Source organism: Protobothrops mucrosquamatus, unplaced genomic scaffold (assembly GCF_001527695.2).
Source record: "Protobothrops mucrosquamatus isolate PMUCROS unplaced genomic scaffold, P.Mucros_1.0 scaffold7, whole genome shotgun sequence".
In the NCBI taxonomy this organism is placed as follows: Eukaryota; Metazoa; Chordata; class Lepidosauria; order Squamata; family Viperidae; genus Protobothrops; species Protobothrops mucrosquamatus.
In genome coordinates this window covers 2,612,165-2,620,206 of record NW_015386394.1, presented here as the reverse complement: position 1 = coordinate 2,620,206, position 8,042 = coordinate 2,612,165, and positions in this window count along the sequence as shown.

The following is an 8,042-nucleotide window of genomic DNA, read 5'->3' as shown; positions in this document are numbered from 1 at the left end:
GAATAGATGGGTTGAGAATAGAAGGGGAACTCATCAAATCTGCAGATGACACCAAGCTAGCAGGAATAGTCAACACCCCAGAAGATAGGTTCAAGATCCAGATGGATCTCAGCAGGCATGAATACTGGGCCCTATCTAATAAAATGAAATTCAGTATAGAGAAAAGTAAGTTTTACGCTTAGGCAAGAAAAATCAAATGCACAAGTACAGATTAGATGAAACTTAATAGCTCAATAGCAGTAAGTGTGAGAGGGATCATGGAGAGGGATCTTGGAGTCCTAGTGGACTGTCACTTAAATATGTGCCAGCAGTGTGCAGCAGCTGCCAAAAAAGCCAACACAGTGCTAGGCTGCATTAATAGAGGGATAGAATCAAGAGCACATGAAGTGTTAATACCACTTTATAATGCCTTGGTAAGGCCACACAAAGGAATATGCATCCAGTTTTGGTCACCACAATATAAAAGGGATGTTGAGACTTTGGAAAGAGTGCAGAGAAGAGCAAGAAGATGATTAGGAGGCTGGAGGCTAAAAAAATACAAAGACCGGTTGAAGGAATTGGGTTATGTCTAGGTTAGTGAAAAGAAAGACTAGGGGTGACATGATAGCAGTGTTTCAATATCTGAGAGTCTGCCACAAAGAAGAGGGGATTCATGTATTTTCCAAAGCACCAGAAGCAAGATAAGGAGCAATGGATGGAAACTAATCAAGGAGATAATCAATGATAATAATAATTATATCCCCAAGATCAATACATTCCTCAGTCATAAGTGGGACAGATAGAAAAATGGGATGAATAGAACAAATAGAATAAAGCAGTGTGAAAAAATCTGGTCAGACAGAAAAAATGACAAGTAAGCTTTGTACTTTCATTTTTTTTGCTTCTTCTGTCTGACCAGGACAAATATCCAGAAATAAGCCTTCCAAATAAATATTTAAAAAATACAAAATCAGAAGACATGAGAACAAGGAATAGCCAATTTATATACTCTTCATCTGACTAAATTAAATATAAAGTTGAAATACTGTGGTAAAACTTATTGACATGATGGCATATTGAAAAAGATGGTCTATATGTTAAGTGACACAGTCGTAATCTAAAGGGTTTCCATTACCTTTCAGAATGTGGTTTTCCCAAGATCTGAAATTTAGAGTTCAGTTCTGAAATTCTTCTAAAAGTATGTGAAACCCTGAAGCATGTGAAATCCTGAAGGCACTGATGGTTTTTTTGTTTTTTGTTTTGCTAAGAACTTCTTTGATCTCTATGTTGGGTATTGATGTGACAGCATAAATGGGGTACCATTGATAGTAGAAAACTTTCTTAAAGGAACTGAATTCACCAGAGGCAGATTTAGTTCATAGCAAAACAAAGTATTTGAAATTGGCAGATCATATTATTTTTTCCAATGCAACAAAATGGCTATTTGTTTTAAATATTATAATTCTATTATCGTATGCTTTGTCAACAAAATTTGTTTGGAATATAGTTTGTTTTATAAGGTCTGCTCAAATGTGGTTGATGGGTTGGTTTGTTTTTAACCTTTACAAGCTTTAATACTTTGGAATCAACATTCTTAAAAATCAATTAAAATTATATCTCATAAATGAGAAATTAAAGTAACTCCAATCCTTTGCACATCGACACTACTTCCAAACATAATGATGCATTTTCTTTTCTCACTATCTGATGTTGCTCACATCAAACTTCCCAGGCAACTTCAAGACAAAAGAATGGAAATGCCTCATCCCCCAGCTAACCCACTTCCTCAGAGAATCTTGGTTTAAGTAGCCCATATCATTTTTGATCAACTAGATCTTATATACTCTTTTCTTTTTGATTGTTCTCCCTTTCTTTTAGCATTCCCTGTGTTGGCACCCACAACTTCCTAGCACCTCATAAACTAGCCTTTTGGTACTAAGACACACCCTGCTCAGCTGGCAGTGAGGTTCTCTCATGCTCCTCCTCAAAATAGTTGCTGTCAACTCTACCTTGAAGCATTTTGATGGCAACGAGAGGATTTGAGCTGACTTGGCATCATCTTTGCTTAATCACTACTCACTTATAGGTCGGTTCATACTCCTATTTCTGTGAGAGAGAGATTGTGGAGAAGCTGTGAAAATAATGGAAGGAATATTAGACATAAACAATGAAGAGATAGAATAGGAGCCTAATGGTAGTTTAGCTCTTAAAAAGCAACTGAGTCCAAGTGGTAAGAAACCTGGGAAGAAATATCCCAAAATGTTTCAAAATGAGACTAGAAAATTTCTCGTCCAGTTTCTAATATTCTGTATTTATCCTAAGATTAATATTAAAGATATCTTACTGAAGTTTGTATAATTCTTACTTCCTTAATCTTGCACAAATATTTCTTTTTTAATATAATTTAAGTTCAATTGTTATGACATTCTACATTCTTAACTCAATCAAACAATCAAAATAAATACTGCAGAATATTAGAACAAATAAAAAATTGTGAGCCTATATCTTTGCTTTCCTTTGATAAATCACAACTGTGAATTATTAGAAATGCACAAGCAAATGTAAAAAACACAAAGTTCCATTCCATCAGTCTGTCACTCTCCTTGGTAGCTAATATCTAGCCATAATCCCTTATTTGTTTTTACCATCTTTATTGAACAAGTCAGAAACAATCTTAAAGAAAAACCAAGTAATAGTGTAATCCAATTATATTGTAATGAGAGAAGGGTTAATTTCTAAATTGTTCTCCCTATGTTGCTACTCTTTTTTTGCTCCTCTGCAGATTGGCAAGAGTCTTTGCAAGCTAAAAACAAGTCATGTCCACTAACAAAACTATCCCCATCACGAATAGTTAGCTTCGATGAAGAAGGGAACACCATTTTCTAAATCATCATCATCATCATCATCATCATCATCATCATCATCATCATCATCATCGCCTTAGGTGCAATCCCAAAACAACTGGAGCACCACTTGAACACCATTGGCATTGATAAATTCACCATTAGTCAATTGCAGAAGGCAGCCTTATTAGGAACTGCTTCCATCCTGCGACAATATCTGTAATACCATCACACATCCACATCTGCCTATCCCAGGTCCTTGGTAAGGGCTTGATAGGTAGACAAAAATGCCAAATCCAGTCTGAACATCTGGCTGACTGTGCAATGAATAATAATAATAATAATAATAATAATAATAATAATAATAATAATAGTAATAGTAATAATAATAATAGTTGGGAGGGACCTTGGAGGCTTCTAGTCCAACCCTCAGCTCAGGCAGGAAACCCTATACCATTTCAGACAAATGGCTGTCCAGCGTCTTCTTAAAAACTTCCAGTGTTGGAGCATTCACAGCTTCTGGAGGTACAGTAGATTGTTCCACTGATTAATTGTTCTAACAATTAATTAATTAACAATTAATTAAGTACCTACCCTGGATCAAATGTATGCATTGGCTTTCAGATTGATATGCTTTTCTCCTTTTTTTTAAAGTTTTACCCCATCATCACAAGAAACAATAATCCAGGAAAGAGATTTTGACATTATAGAATGATTGTTGTGTGCACTATCTAAAATTAACTTACCGCTACTATGGAGACTGGGTGTGGAATAAAAAGGACATTAAAAAAATATTCAGATATGTACAGAAATAGAATCCAGCACGAAGTCTCTGGAAAAATAACAGAAGCTTGAAATTGGAAGGGGCTAATAAGACTGTCCAATGTTGCCTCCTGCTCCAACTAAAGCATCCCATACAATTGGCTGCCAGCCTCTGCTTGAACCTCTGGATAATTGGCTCCATTATTGAACTGCCTTTTCTACTAGAATTCCTCCCACCCACCCACCCACCCCAAATTAAATTGGAATCTGCCTTCTTCTACCTTAAACCCATTATTATATGTCTTTCACTCTGGAAGAAGAGAGACACTTATAACATCCTTTCAGATCTATGCCTCCTCCCCAATTTTTCTTCTCAGTCCCTTCAGTTTCATTTTAATGGACTGAATTTCCAGTCTTCTGACCCTCCTCAGTGATATGCAGGAATGATCAGATAAAGAAGTTGTTTCTTTCCATGCAGAAGGATTTAGATGTCATTTCTGATGTCTTCAGGCAAGGCTAGAATAATCCTTTACTGCCAATCTGTAATGACACTACAAAACGGACGAATGAATTTATCCACTATAAGACCATTTTAATGTTTTCTACTCGATACATATGAACAAACCTAACAAATAGAGCATTCTTTCATACTGGGGTTTGAGACAGAGAGACAAGTGAAGGCAGGACAAGCAGCCATGTTCTCAATTAGCAGAAGCAGCCTAGCAAGTCAGCCTATCCCTTTGGATCAGCCCTTTCTGTTCTGACACACTCAAACTGGAGAGACTGGAGATCAAATAGAGTATATAGCTTCAGCATGCAAAGGGTACATTATAGTGTGATAATGCAGCTCCTCCCTAAGGGAGAATATTTGAATATGCATTGAATTGCAAACAGAATATGCATTTGGAGAGACATTTCTTATATTTCACCTGTGATTTCCCCAGAAAATTATATGAGTATCAACCATGTGCAGCAGAGGTTTTCCTCAAGAATTATCTCAGTGGGGGGAAAACAGGGTAGGTAGTACTGGGAATAGCTGCCTGTTTTCCAGCAGCATTCTGTTTGCCAATGAATAAAATTTGGTTTAGACTAAGGGTAGATTGTTTTGGGGGAGGGGTTTCATTTTGCTGATGGTGAAATTCTTATTGAAGTCATTTTGGGGAGATTAAATTGCAGGCCATAAAAAAGTAGGTCTGAAGCAAGCAGCCTAAATCAGACCCCAGAAGAGGTGTGGTCAACTTTTCTCTCTTTGACACACATACACACATCCCTTTCTCTTTTTTTCTCCTGATGACTTCTTTCCCTTCTCTTTATTCCCCACATAGAAGGCTATCTGCTTGCCAGAAGTCTAAGCTGATTGTTAGATGATACTAAGACAACAGTTGAGTTCCTGTAACCAGCTGAATCAAACACTATCCACCAAGGCCTATTTTAGCATAGTCCAACCATGGTGCAGTGGTTAGAATGCAGTACTGCAGGCTACTTCTGGCTGCCAGCAGTTCGAGTTTTACCAGTTCAAGGTTGACTCATCCTTCCGAGGTTAGTAAAATGATGACTCAGATTGTTGGGGGCAATATGCTGACTCTGTAAACTGCTCAGAGAGGGCTGTAAAGCACTGTGAAGCGGTATATAAGTCTAAGTGCTATTGCTACAAAGTGTCATGAAGCTCCTCTTTTCATTATATTCTCTGCAATAAAGCATAGAGGACTTAAAATGGAACATTCATTCTTTCAAATCAAGAAAGCAAAACAAGGAATCAGATACTCCTCTGTGTTGTTGGGGCATTAAACCCCCCATGCTGGCTGAGGAATTTGGGGAACTGAAGTCGATGGGTCTTAAAGATAATTGCTTACGGTATTTCTTTTACTGCCTAGAAATAGACCAAGTGCAAGAGGAATGGGCTATCTCTTGCAGCTTCCCTTTATCTATGATTATAATACTTTAAAGGCTTCACTTTCCACAGATTCAAGCAATTTATCTCAAGATGTCAGGATTTTACAGCTCAACTCTATAGCTCAAGTTACAGATAACTATTATAAGGTTCCTTCTTTAATTAATAGATTCCCAGCAGCTCAGGGTCTGTATGAAGAATGAAGCTTCTAGTGAGAGTATATAGTAATTATTTATATATATATATATATACATACTTGTGATGCTATTCACTTTTCATATGTAGAGCATAGAAAAGAAATAGTAAATCAAAGAAATTAAAGACATAATATTAAAAAAAATCACTATATCTCTTTTTTACTTTCTATCCTTGCAAACCACCTTTGCTTCTTTCACATTCATGCATGGCTTCATACATTGCCTTTCTTCCTTAAATTTTTCATCCTTCTTTTCTTGAGAATGTTATCAAAGAACCAAGGGGACTTTACACATCCCTAAGTATTCAGCATGGAACCATATTTTATTTCCATCATATACTAGATTGTTCATTGTCAGCTATTCAACTCCATGCAAAACATGTTTTGCATGTTTTGCATGTGTTTACAGAGAGAAAACATATTTTCTCTCTGTACATACACACATACACACTCACACCTTTATTTCTCATATTAATATATTTGCTAAAGAGAAAAAAATATTATACTGCACTTCTTGTCTGGGACTTCTCAAACTTTGTTCATATTCATCTCCTATACTCTTTCAGGCAGCATTTTGCTACAGACTTTCCCAGGTATGTTTACTAAACTGTTTTTCTCTTCTACTAATTCTTGCATTCATTCTTGCTATCTTTCTCCTTATACACTGCAATATTCTTTCAATACTGGGCACAGATGCAGTATTTATACATATTAAATAACTGTCCATTCCGTAGGCAAATGCTATCAGGTTTATGGTATTCTTCCAGTCATAGCAGCTACATAGGCAGCCTTTTCATTTTTCAACTTCCTCCCAACACATTACCTTTTCATAACTCTTCTTCAACACCAATATGTGTAGAATAGCATAGCATAGCATAGGTTTATTATGTTGTATATTTCCACTATTCAACATATACCCTCACCGTAGTTTCATTCCAAACCATATCATTCCTTTCATTTTTAATCCCATTCACTCTGCTGAAGGTTCTTTGTTTAGTCCCTTTATCTACCTCCAAAGCAAATATTATTTCCATAAATATTGCTCTGCATTTTTTTTGTACCTCTTAATTTTGCTTCTTGATCTTTTCGATTATATTGCAATTGTTTTCTTCTCTCTGAATAGATACTTTTATCTCTTTCTCATGTTTTTTCTTACACGAGATCTTTATCTTTTATGTTTTTCATCCAATCCATAGCCTCCTTCACTGCCAATATATATTTTTTAAATATAATTTTATTAAATTTCAAAAACATGCGGAGTAAAATGTAAACAAGCAAAAAAGAGACTTGAAAAGAAAGCAAAGTCAAACAGAAAGCAAGATAGAGATGTAATAAGAGAAAGAAAAGAAAAATTGAACTAAAAAAAGAATGGCTTCCAACTTCAGTACAGATATAAAGACATCCAACTCTTACTGTAAAATTAACAACAGTCTACATTATTTCTATAATAACATATTCCAATCATCTTTCACTGACAAAGCAGACCAGGCTTAATTTTTCTTTGAGTGTTCTTCAAGACTTGACACAGAAGAAAAATGTCTCATAAACTATGGTGCCTCAATAAGGTTTGCCACTTATGATGTCCTTGCAACTTTAACGCAAGGTGATTAAGGGGATGAGCCTCATCTGAAGGGTTTTATCATCTTTCAGGTTGCCCTAAGTGACAGGTCATTGGTATGGAAATGTTCAATGAGTGCTCCATCATTTGCACTATTGCTAAACATGAATCTGGTGCTTGTCTGGAAAAGTGTTATAGAGATATATTCTTAAAAAAATAGAGCAGTATGGCTGATAGGCCATCATTTGAACCCAGGATAGTGTAGAAGAAAATAGTTGATAAATACTATTAAGAATATAGTACTGCTGGCCATGGACAACACAACCTAGAAATGTTTGTGTGTGTGTGTATGTGTGTGTGTTTAGTGCTTGTTTTATTTTGTTTCTTAGTTTAATATACGATATTTAATTTTTCTCATTTTATTATAAAGCTTTTCAGTGATATGTTAGATTTCTTTTTTTAACATATAGTTCTCTCATACAATAGTAACATAAAACAGCAGTTGGTATATTTAGTTGTGTTTTTCTAAAAGAAAATCAGTTGCAATGTTTTTGAAATTTAATCAATTTCTTTTAATAAAAAGTGAAAACAGGCATACCTGAAGCAGGCTAAGATATGGTCAATAAAGCTGAGCAGATCCTATACCCTGAGTCACATCATCAGCATCCTTTACAATGAACATTTGTCCAACAAGACTTGTGTTGGAAAAAAGTAATAAAGAGTATTCAAACACTGAAGGCTACCTCGGCAGTGGGCTGGGATAAGACAAAGGTGGTATCGTGTAAGCATGTACTTTTAAAATAGCTTCAATGG